This window comes from Columba livia, chromosome 4, assembly GCF_036013475.1.
Source record: "Columba livia isolate bColLiv1 breed racing homer chromosome 4, bColLiv1.pat.W.v2, whole genome shotgun sequence".
Lineage (NCBI taxonomy): Eukaryota > Metazoa > Chordata > Aves > Columbiformes > Columbidae > Columba > Columba livia.
In genome coordinates this window covers 65,157,577-65,177,691 of record NC_088605.1, presented here as the reverse complement: position 1 = coordinate 65,177,691, position 20,115 = coordinate 65,157,577, and the positions used below count along the sequence as shown (strand labels likewise).

At 40.0% G+C, this 20,115-nt stretch overlaps 1 long non-coding RNA gene across 5 annotated transcripts in view; it reads left to right on the top strand.

The window, feature by feature from the left end:
* The window catches only part of LOC110361280 (uncharacterized), a 45,671-nt gene extending 26,664 nt beyond the window's left edge, over positions 1-19,007 (top strand). For 3 of the 5 annotated variants that reach the window (XR_002417774.2, XR_010472428.1, XR_002417768.2), the window contains 3 exons: positions 6,109-6,182; positions 7,370-7,442; positions 8,524-9,740. This is a non-coding gene — a long non-coding RNA (uncharacterized LOC110361280). The other 2 variants (XR_010472429.1, XR_010472427.1) reach the window with 2 other exon arrangements.
* Positions 19,008-20,115: the final 1,108 nt, after the last annotated feature.

The window sequence follows — 20,115 nt, the reverse complement described above, 5'->3', positions numbered from 1 at the left end:
TTCTCTGTGATGAGAAGTAGCCTAATGCTGAATGTCACTTGAGGTTCCTCTAATCTCAAATCTCACCCATATCAGATTTGGAATATCTGTTTTGCATCAATAAATGGTGACTTAAAGCTTTATGTTCAGAGTCTTACATAAAAAACATTTCCTTAACAGAGATAACTTTAGCTCATTTGCTTAAGGTAGTTAGCTGGGATACTGTTGTTGGTGTCTGCCAAGTAGGATGGGTGTTTATAAAGGCAAAGGTCTCCATTAAAGGTACCAGATAAAATCATAGAAAACATTTAGGTTAGAAAAGAGCTTTAATCTTAAAGATCATTGAGTTCAACCATTAACCTAACGTTGCCAAGTCCACTACTAAACCATGTACCTAAGTGCCACATTTACACATCTTTTAAAACCTCACATCACTGGTGTATTGCAAAATAGTATTGCCTGACTTAGCAAGTTTGATGTGAATATGTTTACATGAGCTGCAATGCTTCTCCTTGATGTCACACATGGCATGCAATCTGCAAGGCAGGTTTGCTGTGGGAACCCTAGTGAGCAATTATTTCAGATTACAACTCAGGCATACCTTGAACTCACTCCTGCCAACTCCAACTCATGAAAGAAATCTCAGTGAAGTCAGGAGGATTAATTTAATGAAACAGAGTTTTTACATCAATATTTTTAAGGCATGATCATATTATTGAATCTGAGTAATTTCTTATGCCAGAAGACATCAGTCTTCCTGTGGTTTTAACTAAAAACTATGTTTCAAATACAGAATTTCAAGACTCTTTGTCTCCTCCGTATAATGAGGAAAGGATATGAGGACTGTGAACTTGAAGAAATAAAGATGTTCCTAAATTGGAACTCCTTGGCATCTTTGTCATTATTATGCTACAGATATGGGTAAAATATCAGTAATCACTTTGGGGATGGAATACATCCAAGCTCAAGTTAAATTGTTTCTGTGAAGTGAACAGGCAACTGGAGACACACATATATGTACTGGCAAATTACCTGTAGGATATCACAGTGATCTATCCCGTGGGGCTGTTGAGTGGATTAATTAGTAATGCTTGGTGAAATAGTCACAATTAATATATTTTACAAGCTTGTATTTTTTCCTTTTGTTTTCCATCTCATGAAACTGCCTACAAGAGCCCTATGGATTTTTAAAAATGTATGTAATTAGAATAATAGTCCATCTGGGTTTCAAACGCTTATCCAACAAAGCAACCTACCTGTCTGTTCTATCACATAGCAATTGTGCAGACTGCAGTCCCCAAGTGATACAGAAAACATATTCCCCTGTTTCTTCACCTGCCTTCTGAATAAGACAGCTGAAGGGGGGGAGCTGGTTCTTGCCTATCTGAGACTAGACATCTAGACATCTCAAAGTCTGCCCAGCTCCAGGATACGTAGTGAGTATGGGTCTTGCTGTGAGAGAGTAGGGTTGTTAACTCACCCTGCAGAGTTTGTTGTATAATGCTGTGCTAGTTTGATTGAAAATGGGTTAATTTTCTTCATGCAGTTAGAAAACTTTCTTTTTCATAGCTAGCAAGCTCATTATTTGGATTTAGTTTGAAAACAAGAGAACACACCAGCACAGAGTTCATGTTTTTAATTGGTCTGGTCTGAGAGCCAAGGACAATCTGAGTGCTCTGCCCACAGGTGTGAGGCAGCGAGGAAGGGGGGCATGGATGGGGCCGAGCTTGACAGACATCCAGACTGATCAATAAGAGTATTCCATCTCATTAGCATCATGCTTCGTATTCAAGGAGAGCTGGGACCTTCCGGTTTGCTCTTCCGCTTGCTCTCTCTCTCACTGGGGCGCAGCCGGGGGAGTTTTGGTCAGGACGTTTAGTTCAGCCTTTTGCTATTTTGCAGGGGCCTCTGGGCTTTTGTGCCTTTTTCCTTTTTTGTATCTTTTGGACCAGCTCTTCAGGACTGGGGCATTGTTTCCTGGGACTGGCTGCTTAGTGTGGATGGAGTTTGTGAGGAATTGCCTTGAGTATCTTATATATATATATTTTTATATATATACACACACACACACTACACATCTGTGTTTACCTGAATCCAAGTTTCTCCCTTACCTTTTTATTCTCTTCACTATTAGAGGGGGTGAGCGAGTGGCTATTGTGGTTGTTTTGCTAGCTCAGGTTAAACCATGACAAATGCTCTACTCCAAAATATTTCACATCAAGCAGCAGTGATATCCTTCAGTATCCTGTGCATCAGAGACTGAATTTTGCCTTCAACACATCAGTGATAAGCTGTTGCAGACAATGACCTGCACACTTAAGCGATGAAGATGACTTAAAAAATATAATACCATGGTTGGTGACTTTAGGAATCAGAAAAAAAAAGGTACATTGTTGGGGTAGCATTTGAGCCTCTATTATTGAGGAAAATAGATGATCTTTCAGACCAGAGTAGTAGTGACTTAGAGATACTGTAATGTTTCAATTCAGAATTCCAGACATCTTGGAGAGAGGAAATTGCTGTTTCCTATCCCATAATAATGTATTATTACTTTAAAAATACTTAAAATGCATCCTGAGGCATAGAAAATTATCCTACATCTTGAATACAGATTATGCACAGATTACACAGAATAAAACAGGAAAAGTGTTCTTTGAAAAGCATATTTCATATGTGTTTGTTTCAATGAAGAAACTGGAATTTCTGCTGCTCTACATCAGTTTTAATTGTGTCAATCAATACTGTCTGGAATGTGTATGGTAGCCTGTTAGGATTTAGTGAGGTAGTAGAAAAAAGTTACTCTTTCTTTACAGGCATGTGGCATTTTAAGCATGGTAATAAGAAAGCAAGTAGTTGCATCCGCATTACAGATTTTATATTTCGCAGCACTAAACTGCGCTTTGTCTCTTGTGGCAGAGGAGTGAATTAAATGATATGCACGGAAGCAGAACAGTCATTCTCATTTTAAAGAAAAAAAATCCCTTGATGATTTAAGAAGGAACCAGGCTTTTTAGCACCTATGGGCAGGTGATGTGTTATGGGAAGGATTAAAGTCCTCAAATAAGTCAACTGCTCAGGATTTACTTTTAAATTCCTTGAGAATTGCATCTAGGAAAAATGTGAGAAATTTATTTTCCTGTGAACTTCTCTGTAAAGTTAAGATCCAGGTGTAATTCCCAGAGGACCAAAATGGATCCAGCAGCAAGTAAACTCTCTCTCTTACACATGCTCTTCACCAGCCCTGGGAAACAGCAATGAGGCACTTAGTGTGCACATTTGAAATCCTTGTTGCTTTCATAAAAAAAAAAAAAATCTGATTTGATTCGTCATAGGGTTAAGAGAACACATGAAGGAAGTCTATCATAATTGGAAAGTGATTAAGTCTTTCTTTGAACATCTGTATGTATAGCAAGAGCGTAATTTGTTGGCGTCTGTCATGTAGAAGGAAAGAGGAGCAAACCTCTCGGTGATCACAGCTGTGGTATTTATTCCAGCATAGACTTCTGCATGTGGATCCTTCATATCTCAGCACAGTTTAAGTCAGCAGTGCTTATTGTGACAAGGTCCCCAAACCTTTCTGGAGGGGTGATGCTGCTCCAGCAGCTGGGTCTCCAAGTGCTCCTGGACAAAAGCACTGGCTTTGAGATTGCTGATCTGCCACTGTTCTACTGTGCATAGCTTACACTGATTAGTTTTGATGGATGAATTGCTTTGGAAATAGTATTATACATCACTGCACTCAAAGTGAGTCTTTCATTCCCTTACAGATGTGATTACCCTCATCCTCCTTTTGACAGCATTTTGTCGGAGAGGCAAAAGGCAGCTGGGGCAGGAGGGGGCAGCTGAATCCTCAGCCCTTCTGAGCAAGAGCAGTTGGACCTGCTGCTGTTCACCATATTGTGCAAAATCTGAGTGGGCTGACAACATCAAATAAAGTATTGCGAATTACATTAACAGTAGTCCAGGTAACAGCTTCTGAAATATCCGGTGACTGATGCATATGAATAGCTAAGACCATTAGCCTTTCCTACTAACATTTCCACTAATGATTTCCAATTGGTTTCTGTAACAAGGAAAGCCACAAAAGGGAAGTGAAAACAAAACCCTTTGGTCTGTGCTAGGTAAAGCTCTTCAGCTGGAGAAAATGGTACAGTTTTAATAATTGGATCTTGTTTCTTCCTTCCCCCACCCCCACCAAAGCAAACAAGAAAACTGACAAAAGAGCCCACCTAATAATTGGCTTTATGTCAATGTTTTGCATGTAGCACTGAAGAGACAAAATCCTCCTGGAAAGCCCTCAGGCAAGCTGCAGGGATGCAGTATGGCCACTTTGTGTCTGCTGCTTCAGCCCCCGGGCTGGCACAGCAGCTGTTACCTTCTGCATCGGGGAAGAAGCCTTTCCCAGCTCGTTGTTTTGCATAAACACAAAGGGTCTTTCCTTCAAATCTCCCCTCAAAGGCAGCTTTTTAAAAGCTGGCAAGAAGCCTACCTCTCCATTGAACCTTGGGCTTTGTGGGATCCCTTTCTGCTCTGTTGCAGATTTGCTTTTACAGACCTATCACCTTGCATTGGTTCTGTCTGTGGGGTAAATTTGGTCAGGTAGCTCGGCTGCAATATCTTTTTGTATCTCTGCAGCTAACTCTGCCAGCTTGATGGTAGGTAGGTCTGTACCTGACAGTTAACATCCAGATTTTTATCTGTCTTGCGACTGTCCCTCCCTGTATCTGCACACCTTTGGGTGAACCCTACAGCCTGCTTTGCTTGGCAGCTTCCTAGTGCAAATAATTTCAGAAATACCTATGGATGTAGATGTGTCAAAAAAAGCTGTTCTGAAGATTTTTATATTTGTGCTTAACAGTATCAGAAACCAAGCTTTTGCTTTATGCCTTGTGTATATCTATGTACAATAAAGCTGTATCCAATTCCTTTCTTCTTATGCACATAGAACAGAAAACTCAATTAGGATTTCATTTGCTCAGTGCAATGCCTGCTTTCTGAGATAGCAGGCATCAAGTTAGTTTTAAGTGACTGCAGTGTTCTCTTGAATCTGCAGTTTTCCCCTGCGGCTTCCTCTGGCTCATCTGAGGCACCCCAAGGGTTACGCAGTGGTCCACACTGCTGCCTCCAGCACCCATGCTGTCACGTTAACCCAGAGCTCTTTCCAGCAGATGCTGTTTGCACACACGTCCTTTCCCAGCTTGCTGCTTCTCCAGGATTTGCTAGGGATCCCTGGGGAGAAGCTGTGGGACGGTCTCCTGCAGAACCTCTGCTGGTCGGGGCTGTTCTCATCACAAATGTGAAAATGAAACCTATCCATTCCAAAGAAGCCCAACCAAACAGAAAGTGGTATTTAAACACCCCATCCCGGTTAGGGCAAATACTGATGTTTTCAAGAGGCTCGTAGTTTTGATTTTTATTTTATTTTTTTTTTCCCCACGCGCTATACAGCATGACTGTATTGTCACCTCTTTGAAATCAATACACTAAATTCTAAACTTCACTTTTCTTTGATCAGACCCCCTATCACTGCAGGCTTCATGGATTTGCTTCCCTGTGGTTGCTGTACAGACAGGTAGCCAAATCTGTTGGCCACACACAGCAAAAATTAGGGTCTTCCCATTTATACTCTGAAACAAGGCTGTTCAGCAATTAGATAAAGGGAACCAGATGAGGAAAAAAATAAAGCGGGTTGACTAGAAGCACTCTTGTGGTGGCAGGGTAAGAAGTGGTCTGTGCATGACATGAATGCAGGTCAGAGGGATGGAAACACAGGTTTTTCCCTCTTGCTGATGGCTTCTTGCTTTGTCCTTGCACAAGGATCTAATGAGGAGTTTCTTCAGACTCAGCTATATGCAGGTGAAAACCTGTCTCCAGTGGTTTCACTGCTCCTCTGTGCTCCTTTTCCTCTTGCCCTGTTTGGCAAGTCATTCAGTGTTGACTCACAAGCCAAGATTTTGTCTCTGGGCTGTCATTTGAACTCTATTAGAGAAGTTTGTGATATTACTCTTAGGAGCAGGAGGTAGTCAGCCAAAATGGACCCCAACTTGAGATCTCACATCTGCCTACATGTGTGTAAAAATGTCTCCATTCCTGGAAATGAATAACTATGTGTTTTTGCTTTTCCTAAAGGTGCTGTGCAGCTCTCCTGGCTCAAGTCAACTGCTTCATTGGGATGAAGGAAGATGAACTTCACCATTACTCAGGTACTCTACAGCTGGTACTGCACTCATTTCAGGGAGGACAGTGATGGATAATTACAAAATTACTATGTTCCTGTCCACATAATGGGTTTAATTATCAGAGTCCACTTGGTGCAGCCCAGCTGCATCACCTGCTGCTGCCATGTTCCCCAGAGCCAGCTCTGGCGTCTGCATCCTGGGGCTCTGGCAAAGGGGACACCAGTGCCCATTGTCCCCCTCAAGAGAATGGGTCCTGGTTCCCAGGGGCAGCCCCTTCACCCTGGAACGAGGCACCGGCTTCTAAGATTACCTTATTTCTGATCACATGGCAGAGCCGTAATTTAAAAAAAAAAAGCTCAAATAGACATATCCAGTTAATCTGATAAAATGTCAGAATACTTCTGTGTGCAAGATAATCATCTGCAGGCTTCCTATGAGTGCTCACTGAGAATAATGGCAGCCTTGTTTGGAGAAAATACCTGGATAAAGCAGCACCTTTTGAGGCAGGTAATCATCAGGAAGATATTCTGATAAAACAAGCTCTATATTAAAAATGAGCTGTAGCTCTTGCTGCTGAACTCCCCACAAACAAATACTGGCATACTGGTATCACAAAAGTTAAATAAACATCCAGCTCTTGGATGTAAAAACTGATGTAGACTCCTTGCCTCCAGTGCAGCTTTTTCTCCTTTCACCAGATGAGGCTATGAACTGATGTAATGAGAAACTGTGTCTTGAGAAGTAGTTTTAGGAAGGGCAAAAAAGAAGATGATGGATAGCTGGACCACCTTGTCTTGCATTTGCCAAGTGCCTCCATTCTTATGGGTTTCATTTCGTCTAAGAATATCAAACCTAAATCGTGAGCTGAAATTTCCCCTATTGGAGGTCATATTTCTGGGAGTTTTATTTACTATTTACCCCAACAGAATCAGTTCAGTGATTTTTCAAGCAGGAGAAAATGGAGTATTCTACCTTAATCCACAAACACACACCTGAGTGTTCCTATTTTGAGGCAGAACATTTATATCTAAGGAAGGAATGACTGGTGTATCACAGGAGTTTCCAGTCTCTTGACATGGTAAACTTTTCTCTTTTGACATGACAACATCAATAGTAATATGCTATTACTTTTCACAGAACATAATTTAGAACAGTGTAATAAATAGGATTACTGTATTTCAGTTCAGACTGTTTCTCTTCTCTCATTTCAGCCCCTTATGGACAGAGATAGATGGCAACAAGGAATATAAGAATTGTAAATATGAAATGAGTCCTTGCTGTAAGGTAAAGCTTCAAACACAACTTTCTCCATTTCAACCTGAGTCTAGGTTTTCATCTCACTTTTCACTGTGCAAATTGTTAACAGTGTAACAATAGTAAGGATAAAACATCCTCCAAAAATAAGAGTTTCAAAAAGGCATGAGCTTTTTGCTTTAGGAACTCCCTCTAAACCAGAGACTGCCTGGCAGGCATTTCATAATTTTCTGTTGTAGGTTTCCTGCATCTCTTTCTCACATCAGAGATGGGATATGATTGATTGATCAGAAGCAGGAGGATGATTCTATTAACTTTATTTTGAAGTTCATTTTAAGCTGGAAGTGGAAACTTGAGACAATCCTCATGTTATTGAGAAACTAGAGAGAGTCTTTTATAAAAACTCCGAATTGAATTTAAACCCTGGTCTCTTCTTTTTAAAATTGTCTCTTTTTCCCACTACCTCCTCTCTTTTATTAATAGAGGTTTTGTAAGGTGGTAACTTCTAGTATACTATAAAGATTCTGGAAGAAAGGAATTTCAGTGTCAAATGTACCACTCAGCAGCTAAAATCACACTCCAGTGAAGAAGTTTGTTTTCACAATAAAAACAACCTTTTTTCTAAGTGCTTGGGGAGTAATGGTTCAATTCTTCATACAGGAGAACTGCATCTCTTTAGTGTTCTAGAGGTCCTTATTAACAATAGATTATAAACCTAAGTCCAGTATGATTCTCATGTCTCTGTTATTAAAGATGAAATGTCTCAGACCAGAGGCAGCAAATGAAGACTGTTATATAATTCATGTGCACTGGAAATTTCAGATAGTCTGTCCTAGATGCAGTTTGTTCTTTTTCTTTGCAAGAAAAGCTTTCAGCTTGTGGCTGAGGCGGGAGGGGGGGAAATACATCTTTTCTGCGTTGTTTTGGATTTTCTTTGTTTCCTTTTTATTACGACAGTCACCTAATTACTCCCTGTACATGTGTGTTTCCTCTTCGCCCCCACCATCTCTCTGCTGCATCCTTTCTGGGTTTCCCTTTCCAATTGTTTTCTGCTTCAGCCCCACTTCTGGGCCTACTGATCCCTATGTCCTTGTCCTAATTTCTTTTCCAGATTGAACTCATTTCCTTTCTTGGCCATGTTTCTCCTGACCCAGTCCAAGCTTCCTTTACACCTGCCCAGAGTGATTTTCCTGCCAAACCCAAAATATGGTATGAAAGTCTCTTAACAAGGCCAAACAGTGAAAGATGCAGAAAATAGTTGTGTTGTATGCTGTGTTGCTATTCCCTTATACAGCTCGTGGTGATTCAAGCATGCATGCCAGTGAAGACTGGATCAGATATCGGGTAGCATCTATCCCAAAAATATTTCTGAGCATAAAAGGACAGATGCAAGCTCTCAGTAAATTTGTGCAGCTCAGTTGCGATAATAAAATGATATTTTATACCAGATGTGGATTCGATCCTTGGAGGAGGAAGATACCAGAGATTATGAAATAAAGCGCACTGGGTTTGCTGGTTTGTTTGTTTACAGTGCAATAAACTTCCAGAGCTTTGTTTTGTATTACGATGACATTGCTGGCATGTCTGTACTTTATCCCATGGAAAAAAATTTATCCCAGCCTGTCCTAGTTTGTTCTGAGCACAAACTTCTCCATTTACACTACCCTTTTCTGTTTCCTGTCTCGCACTTGGAACTTTGGTTGCTTTACGCACTTTAATTTAAAAGTCCTCTAAGGGCAGTCAGGCACTGAGCATTAACCCTGTAAAGTACTAGGTTTGACCAGAACTTGTAAAGTTTCATTCCTCACAGCCTCCTTTGCTTTAAAATTAGCCAGTGCAACATTTCCCACATTAGCTCTATGAAAAATGTGTCATAGGAAACGAGTTACTATAGGAAGTTACTTCATGGTATTCAAATTGTAAAAGGAGCCTGTAGTCAAAGATTAGCTTTTGTTTTAAATCTGGCTGAGCCAACAGGAAAGACATACAGAAAATGGTCTTCTACACCCCCACATGCTATACTGTGTATGTAATTTAATGAGTGTTGATGGCTACAGATGGTAACGTATGTCACAGCCACCATGTCTCAGGCTGTGATCTTACCACATCTTAATGTAGCATTCAGGTCTGGTCTGCCTTTGGGAGATTTCCAAAGAAAACCTAAGTGTTATAAAAAGTGACGCTAGTGATTTAAAAGGTGGCACTTTCTGTATTCATCTTTAGCTAATGCCTCAGCATGAGGCTAAAGAGGATTGTGTTTCTAATGGTGTTATGCTTTGGGGGAGATGCAAAATGGTGATCCATTGCTCATGTCTTTGTTTTCTATCATTCCAGGATACCATATGCAAAAGTTTTATTCCTTAAAAGGCAGCTTGGAGACCATTGTATTTATGCAAGAATTTGTTTCACGCTTGTATTAGGTCTTTGAAGTGTGTTAATGTAATGTTATCTTTTTCTGCCATGCATACTAAATGTAGACTCTGACTGCTTTTTCTTGGTGATCTTTAATGAAATAGGGAAAAACATCCATAAGACTAACTTGCAAAATGCAGCTAGTGTGTAACTAAGTGCTCTTGCTACTCCTACATTTTATACAGCAAGATGAAGTTTCAAACCTTAGTTCTTGCTTTATATTCTTAGCGTGTTCATATGTGCATATGCAAACCAAGCTTCTGAATGTACATAGGCACTTCCTTGTGAGAATAGTTATTCTGACTTGATGCACTTAGGTGATTTTTTTGCTCAACTATTTCAAGATGCATCTAATGGATCTGTCTGGGAATGCATCCTAGCACATTGCATATATCAAGAGACAGATAAAAAAGCGATGGAAAAAACACAGTCACTTGATAAGGAACCTAATAACTTCTCCCTGTCGGTGGTATCTATAAGATACAGATGTGGAAGAGAGCAAGAGGTCCTAATTGGTTGTGGTAGAGGGACACTGACAGCAAGAAAAATAAAAAGGTAATTATAAATAAAATAATTTTTCCCCACCTGAAAGAATGGCTGTACTACTGGTAAATACAGAATGACAATATCAGGTAAAAACTGATTTCATGCTTATTTCCTGCTATTACTTAAAATATAATATGGTCATGTTTTCAGTATCCCCCCTTTCTCCCAAGTGCATGTTCAATTTGATAGAATATCTCCTGTTGGACTACACATTTTCCTGTGTATTCCCTCTACTACATCAGCACCTCTCTGTGATGAAGATCAGCTGTACCACATCCCAGATGGTTACAGAGGAGCCAACATCTTTCTGAAAACTCATCTTTCTTCTTGGCACTTGAAGGTCAGGGGATGGTTTTGAAATTTCTTTCTCTCCCTCCAATTATACATGACCAATTCTTTTCCAGCCCTTGGAAATCATCAGTTCCTCTGGGCTGCAAGTCCAGACAGTTCTAGCGAAGAAAACCTCAAAGTATAAAACTGCTGTGGACTGGGGGATTTTTTTGTTTCGTGTTTCAGAGACTTCACTCAGCCTCAGGGTTTCACTGGGTTATGTACTGTGAGCACAGAGCAAGGCAAGTCAGGATGAGGAGCACTTGCAGAAGCAGCTGCAAGATTCAAAAAAATAAAAGAGAGAAGAGAGAGAAAAAAAATCTGTGCTTCAGCGAAGATTAATCAATCAGCAGGCAGCAATCACTACTGTTATATATAAATGTAATCTGTGTAAAATGGAGCCATGGCAATTAAGTTTGCAACTTATTTTTTTTAATGTGGCTGGAGAAGACATTTTAAATCATGGTATTCCAAAAAAAGCCTATCGTCCTTCTGTTTTAAACACATTTTCTTTCTGAAACTTTTACTTCTTTTTCCAAATATGAATTTACCTCCATATGTCATAGCCATTCCCAAGGAAAGATGTCTGATAGTATTAAAACATGCACATGAAAAATTGGGGCTGTAATACTCATTTGAATGCCATAAGGTTTAATGCCCTCAGTCACCACGCAAAACTCTGATGATATTTTGAGATATGTATATGGCATTAGCCTGTGGCTTTGCCAGAAATCCAAGGTGCAAACATCATTTTACTACACTGCCCCAGGAGCAGAGAGGCCAAATTCTCATCTGATTTCCTTGTCAAGCTGCATTGGTTGTGTTGGATATATTATGGGATGCTGACATGGATGCATTTTCTGGTGCACTTGCTGGAGAGGAGTAAAAGTCCCACCTTTGCCCCGCATACTCACCCATCTCTTTACTGTTCTTATTTTTCTTACAACACAAGAAGGAAATATAGGGGAAAAAATGAGTTTGTCAGATTACTATGATAGCAGACATCATGGTTAGACACTAAAATAGGCATAGAATGTGTCCTACTTAATAACTAAAAATGTTATGATACCTTTCTGCCTTGCCACTTCCATCTTTCATTTCACAAAAACCTTTACACAATTACTGTGTTATTTTCAGTTCTAATCAGAACAAGTAGCAACATTAATGGTTAAATGGTTAATATAAACCAGAATGTGATGTAAAAGATTTTATTCCTTCCAAGATAACATAAAAGCTATATTTATAATAATGGGACACACACACACATGACACCTACTTACAAACTCATGTCTAAATCCAAGAAAATTCTTAATCACTCTTCTTAAGGCAACTCCAGATATTCATGTGTCAACCTCTATTATTCTGTTTCTTATGCTGTAGGAAAATTCCACTTACATCATTGACTTCCTGTCACTGTGGAAAACAGTCTCTGGTAAGGGCTCAGAGTTAGAATTAGCCCCCATCTGCCTTGTTCTTTAGTTCTCAACCATGCTAGTTAAATTACTCAGAAATTATTGGTGCAATCTTTTTCTTCCTTTCTTTCCCAAGCATTTCCTCTCTATTAAACAAAATCAAGTTTCTGCAAGCCAGAGCAAAAGTAGGATTTAATGTCACGGATGCTGCTCAAAGCAAAAACCTCCCTCAATCTAAAACCTATACTGGCCATAGGGAATTCCAAACCTGTAGGGAAAATCATTGGTTTCTACCATCGAGACGAACTGCAGTACTTATTTGCAGATCTTTAAGGTCCAACAATACTGCCTACATTGTCTGAGCAATGGGAAAACCACTGATTCTCACAACTTAATCCAAAATGCTGCCACTTATTTCAGATTAGGATTGCTGCTGCACGTCAGAGTGCCTCCTGATAGGAGCTGCCCTTTTTCCTGATTGTCTTTTGACAGAGTTATCAAGTACCAGATACACTATTGGGAAGTTTCTGATGGTTAAGTATGTGGCAATGCCCTTTGATGAACTAGCTATGGGGGTGCGTGATTTTTAATTCTTGGAGGATATAGGTGGCCGAAACATTGGTGTGACTGAATTAATGAGTTCGTTTAGATCTTTTCCTCCAATCCCTCTTCTCAGTCTCGCTGTGCATGACATGAATTTGTTACTCATATCTGGTAAGCGTAAGAAACAGAGGAATAGAGATGATCCATATGGTACTGGCAGCGATTTCATATATTTATAGTATTATCAGGAATATTTTCTTAAGACAACATAACTGAAAGGGCAGCTGATCTTCTTACCCATTTGAGTGTTGAGAAGAGATTCAGAGCCTAAAATGACAAACATTATCTTTCCTTCAGAGTAATTGCTTTATTGGTTTTACATTCGTAGGCCTAATGGTGTGTTTCAGGAAGGTAATGGCTCCTTACCTTAGCTCTGGAGTAAATATTTGTGGGCTTTTTTAATGAGCATTTTGCAACTCCCTGTCCTCCTCCCTCCCTATAAGTGAGGGCATTTCCACATGAGCAGGAGGAGGTGTCACACTCATCCTTTCCCACCCCTCTTTTTGGGTTTCTTTTTCATCTGATGTATTTGACAGAAGCTCATTCCAAGGGCAGAGATTTCCAGTCCAGGGTATATTCTTGTCTCCTCAAATTATTTTGCTGAGAGAAATGCCCGACTGTGATATCAAATGAGAAGAAAACAAAGTGGGAGATTTGATTATCGAGCTGCGTATTGATGTGGCGTTGTGTGGGCAGAGTGGTCATAAGAGCAAAATTGCCCAACTACACCTGGGTGCTGAAAAGGCTTTTCAAAGCATTAAGATATTTGCACATGTTTCATTCTCCAGACTGGCATCTCAATTCAAGCTGTTAGATGCACCTTATTAATTGTGAAACTGGGAGGCTTTGCTATTTGTTAGCTTACACAGGTAGTAATTAGCCACTGGAGCGCAGACCTATTTTTTATAATTAACTTTGTGACAAAATTTTGCTGTTCATTATTTGTGGAAAACACTCACAAAACAATCAACATGCATTTTGGTAGAAATACCGTTGAACGCCCTTGTTTGCTTCAAGCTGTTCCCTTCTGATATGACCACAAATCCCCCTACCACTTGCTATCTCTTTCATCTTATCATGCTTTAGACAGACTGCATGAGGATGGGATGATTAGTACTTCCCAAATCTCAGTCAGTGCAAGTAAATAACAAATAACTTTAACAATCTAATATTTTTGTTTGTAGCTATACCTAGAGGCTTGGCATGTATCTATCTACACTTCAGTAATATCAATGACAACATAGCAAGGCAAATACATTAAACCAGCTATCTGGTTTAGCCCTACCTAGATACAAAGTTTGTTAGTGGTAACATATAATTCTTTGATGCTCAGTGTACCCTTCTCTGTTATGTTACCTTAGAGAATGTGCAATGTTTATCACCTTCAGACAGTGAATTAAGAAGATGATATGTTGATCACAGATTGATCCAGGACACTTTCCTTGTTTAATTCCAGGGTAAATTAAGTTTTGTTTGTAAGTCAAGGCTGAGGAGGATGCAATACGTGTCTTTTTTTTTTCCATACTCTTCTATTCTTACGGGAGAAGAACACACTAAATTCATCTTTCCAGAATGCTCTCTAAAAACAAAGGAAGAAATGGAGTTTGTTAGACAGTATGATCACAGACAAACATTCATGGGAATTGTTTCCTTCCAGTGAACACCTTTCCACACCTTCAGACATTGTGCAGATATTACATGCATTCAGGAATACAAAAGATACCAAAACCTAGCCCTCTCCCAAACATTATTCTTTTCATTACCCTCTTGCCAGCTGGAAATAGGTGAATCACTAACTTTGATGTCTAGGTGGTGAAAAAATATCCATCTCTGCAAATACGGGTAGGGACAGATCATCATAGTGATAGAGAGACATTGACTCTTCACATCACATAATCCCATCCTCTGAATGGCCTCTTTACTGCTAGCGAGCAAGAACTTTACTGGAAAAGGGACTTAGTGATGAGCAAAACAGAAACACACTAAGGGAAACTCTAGTTGACCTAAAGGACATTCTCATTTTACCAACCCAAAGTGAGATAACAAAAACCCCTCACGAGCAATTGCACACCAGCTTTTTTTGTCCCAGGGCTTCCCAACCCACCTCTGTGTAGACAGGTGGGTGCTGGCAGCCAGGAGCAGGGTACGCACCCCAAAGATTCACAACAGTGAACCTCCCTTCCCCTGTTTATTCAGGATCATGTGCCACTGCTAAACAGAACTTGGAGAAAAACCTTAAATAAATAGAGATCACTCTTGTAGTTTTAACAGCCCCATCCACAACAAGGCTGAAGGTGTCCTTCACGGTTTCTCAAGAAACCTGAGGTGTACTTACTCTTACGCCACCTACAAAGGAAGAGCAGGTAGGTCCATTCAGCACCTCACTCTGGCTCCTGCTTCTGTCCCCACCCTTCCAATTACACCTGCTCATCCCAGAGGTGGTCCCCAACCTCTCATATAGGAAAGCCACCAACAAGGAGATTTGGAGCTGTTTCTGCATAAGTCCCTACAAACTGTGGATTAGCCAAGCACTCCTCTGGGTTTTCAGCTCTTTCTTTATAGGGTCCTATTTTCTCTTCTATCCTAAGAGAAACTGAAAAAGGCAAAATATAGATTTTTTGTTTGTTTCTTTTTCAGACAAATATATCACCTCTTTATGAAATCAACCAAAATCTTTAATAGATCTCATCCCCATTCATTTAAACAAAAGGGAACTACCAGGTACAGCATTACAATTGTCTGTAATTGTGAAAAAGCTTGCATTAATATGACACAAATTGGCCTCCAGGAGTCGCAGGGGCTAAACATAATGGTCCATCAACTCTAATTTTCTTAAAAAGTGATTGGTATGAGCTGTGTTAGAGGAGGGAGTTAAAAATCCTGCATCACACAACTATTTGCTTGAACTGCTTTGCAAAAGGACAATTTCTTCCTAGGTTTACACTCTAAAATGCAACCATTCCCTTCTGTACCTGTTATCGTCTTGGGCAAGGGAATGTGTTTTTTTTTGAGAAGTTCTGATCTTTTTCTCAATAGAAATAAAAGTTATTTTAAAAATTATTCTAAACTTCACAAAATGTCTTGGGACAATGAGTTCCACCAGCCTCTCAGTGAGCATCTCATTAAACATGGCAAACGTAAAACCCATCCAGTGAATGCCACTTGCCATTAATTTTGTGTTTATAAGAAGAGTAAGCCTAGCTTGCCTCCTTTATTTCCTTGTTTATTCTGCTCAGTTGTATGTTTTCTTTTAGTCATCTGCTGCATAAAGTGAATGGTCTGATCTCAGTCACTCAGGGCAGCCATCCCTAACCCTGCGTACCCATGCAAGGGCCTGTGAGGGCTGACCTGAAGTCACTCATCCTGTTATAAGGTGTGTTCCCACCTTCTTGTGCCCCAAACAGGCAGCAAGTGCTTTAAAATAAGAGTATCACATTTGCTTGCTTCAAAGGAACAGTTTCTTGGCTCTCTCATTTCTAACTGTGCCTTCCAAGCCAGCCTGACATTTGAAAAGAGAAGAATTACTTCACTTTAATTGCAGCTTTTTGAGGTGAGTAACATATAGATTATTTTGTAAAATAGCACAGAAGACCATAAAGCTTTAGAAAAAGGTTCCCTATTTATTGCAGAACACCTTGTTTTCCTTTTAGTGCAAAGACTAAAAGACACAAAGACCCTCTTTCCATCTAGTCAGGTTACAGCATCACAATATGGCTCTCTTTATAGGGGTCATTAGATATTTTCTTTGGGGAAGAGAGTTCTTTCTATAGCTTTGGTGAATTAACTCTTTTGTCTGTAACAGAAGGTGCTTCCCTCAAGCAAGCTTTTTTAGGCTCTACAAAGCAATCTCAACTACCTGGAAGTTGCACTTTTATTTTATCCCCTTTGTTTGCAGAAATACTTACTTTCTGAAAGAAAAACACTATACAAACTTCATGCTACCTCTTTCGTAGCTGTCTTTCTTTACATACTGGCCTGTTGTTCATATGCCACTCAGCCTCTGAGGAAACTTGGAGTAACTACCACAATATTCAAACAGCGTAAAACTTGTCAGGAAGGCTGTCAATGAAAACTCTCTGGTGCTTATTACCCAATCTGAATTCTGCAGAGCAAAGGCAATATGTTTGAATTTCTACCCACTAAAGCACCCATTTTTAAAAGGAATGCTTTTCAAATTAAAAAAAAAATAGTCTTCATTTGGTGGAGTGGAGTATTTATTGGTTAGTATCACAGTATCACAGTATGTTTGGGATTGGAAGGGACCTCAAAAGATCATCTAGTCCAATCCCCCTGCTGAAGCAGGAACACCTAGGTGAGGTCACACAGGAACATGTCCAGGCGGGTTTTGAATGTCTCCAGAGAAGGAGACTCCACAGCCTCCCTGGGCAGCCTGTTCCAGTGTCTGTCACCCTTACTGAGAAGAAGTTTTTTCTCAAATTTAAGCGGAACCTCTTGTATCATACGGGTTTCTTTCTGATTTGCAGCTTCTTTCCACATCAGACAAGTTGCCACAACCTCAGATTCCACCTAAGAACACAGCACTCTGCTGGCAGCAACCCGCAACTGCAGTTAAGCTCTAAAGCAGATGTATAGATGGTTAGAAAAGCCCTTTGCTACAGCTTTTCATTGGGGAAATATATAAAAGTAAGTTACTATTACATAGCTCTTACTCGCTAGCTTTTCACATCTGGAGAACTCCGCTACGAAATAGCATTGTTGCATTGGAAAATTCTGTTCTTCTGTGTTGAGATTTGCGTATCTGCTAACACTAACAGTATAAAAATTAATACTCTACATGCTTTTTATCTATTCATTGCTGAAGCAAGTTGTGTCCCTGAAGCTAAAGCTCCCCAATGAAGCAATCCATTTCCAAAAAGAGGAGAAACAACAATATGACTAAGCAGGCAGAGGAGCTATTTTGAAAGAGCTGCAGTGACCTTGGACTAGGCAGCAGCTCCAGGAGGAAAACGACTGAGTCACCTTGCTCGCACATTACTCTAGGACAATTAACAGATTTTACCATAGCTCCAGATGTTATCTACAAGGGCAATAATATCTCATTGTATTATACCCAGAGGGGATAAAACTAGCTCATGCCATCCATAGGAAGAGATCCAAGCTGTTAAATTCTTTGCCTGCACTCTGCTGTTGCAGAATTGGTGCACAAAGCTGGATGGCCTCAGACGCCAAGGACACAGGATGCCTGTTGGGATGTGGGTGTGAGAGAGCAGTCACTCGGTCATCCTGCTGGCCCCCCATGACTGACCCTACCAAGGGCTTGAAGAGCAAGCCAAGCAGCACTGAGCAGGGCCAGCGATGGGGAAAGGTCCCCGTTCATGAGCCAATTCACATCCTGGAACTCTGGGGCAAGAGGACCAGGGCAGACACAGTGATGCTTTTAAAGAGGAAACAGAAGGATAATTCCTAGGGAGAACCACCCCTTTTCCCCCCTTTTCTCCCCTCTGTCTGGTGGGAAACACAAATATTGTCAGTCCCTGCCTGTAGTACAGGGTGTTTCAAAAAGACGAACCCAATTTTAAATCACAGCACAAGGTGTTTTGCATCCATCCTTTTCAAACACCCTGTATTTTACCTGCCAGCCTTTGCCAGTTCCAAAAGTGCCAAACGCTCTCCCTGCTGTGAAAGACTAGATCAGGATTGCAGATGTCAGTCAAAAATCTCCTAGCTCCTATTATATCCATTGCATTGTTCAGTGGATAGTAAAAAAAAGGGGTTAAATATTTCCAAAAGAAGATTGGAAAGAAAAATTGAAGGAGTTACCTAATTCTTTACATGTTATCTTTAAGCAAAAGATTTTTAGGTATTGAAAGTGCCCTCCTAAATGTTTTCCACAAAGCTAGAGTGAGGTGATGGCATCTTAGTAAAGGTTGAAATATGCAGCATTTCAGTCATAAAAACACATCAGGAAATCCCAGATGATCACGATACACAACCACCAATGGGCCTTCCATCGACCACAGCACGTTGTGATCAGGATGAGCAGCCTGGAAGGGTGAGATCTGCAACCTGGACATGTGATGTTTTTGCAGCTCCCCCCGCTACTTTTTCAGGTGACTTGGGATTTACCTGGCTCTTTGTTAGACGTTTTTTTCCTTTATTTAAAATGTGGCTTTAGAAGCCAGTCACCATTCTGAGTCCATATAAAAATTATTTTGGAAATTACAAGAGCAAATATAATTAGAATCTACAGGATCCTCCATTTTGGCTGGCAACACTTAGCACAATTTAAATCTGTCCTTTCTCTTTCACTATTTTTTTCATATATATATCTGACACATTAAAATACTTTCACATTTTTAATACTACTTTTAAAAATAAGATAATAGAAAAAATAATGTGTTGTTTGAAAATTATTCCTGAGACATCATGAAATTCCAAAAATGTTTTTAACCTTATGAAAAGGACTGGCTGCTACTCAACACTGTTTAACTTTGTTATCACAAGCAGAAGTGCATGATTTCTCTTCCTTGAAGCGAGTCTAATTCTCTTTGCACATTATAGGGTCTCCTTCCTCCAGGAAATTAATCTCTGTTCTGCTTGTGGAGGAATTTTTTTGCTTCCCAGGTTATACTGGAATATTTTAGCGGTTTCTAGAGAATTTAGGACTCTTGTTGCTGAACTTTAACTTGAATTTCAGCAATTCTATAGGCTTTTCTTACTTTTTTTTTTTTTTAAGGTTACAGTGGCTTTCCTTGGGTTTTTGTTTGTTTGATTTTAACTTGTCAATTTGAAATCTTTAAAAACATGGCTTTAATGATCATCAGGAGAGCCTTTTTGTTATTTCTCTTTACCTCCAATTGCACATACCTTCAGTACTGATCTTACTATTTCCTCTAGTCTTCCACATTGGTGAGCTGCTTCACCCTTAGTCATCTTGTTCTATTTGGTTTATTTCCTAAATACCTGAATTTGCTAAACAGTCTGGACAGCCTCATCTTAATTAGCAGCTTCTGGGCCAAGCAGTCATGTAATTTAATTTATCATTCCTTATACTTTGGGACTTTTATTTTTGCCTTTGTGTGATATCTGAGCTGTGACTCTGCTGTCCACCTCTAAAACTGGGACAAGGATGCTGCCAGGGTTGCATTAAGAGAAGTAACAACAGTAACACTTTGAAACTCCGTCTGAAGCTGGATCCCAGTGTAGGTCTTGTTCACTGTCTCCAGGAGGTCTTCCATGAAAAGATAAGCAGACAAATCAGATGGTGGAACAGTGGTAAAAAGAGGTGACATGGTCAAGCTTTATTACTGTCTCTGCAAGGAAGAAGATGCTGTTCTTCAGGCTTCTAATATTGTCCCAGCTTTTTGATCACACTTCCTCCTGATAATGTGTTTTGCTAGTAAACAATATTAATTATTATGTCATAAACTGAACAACCC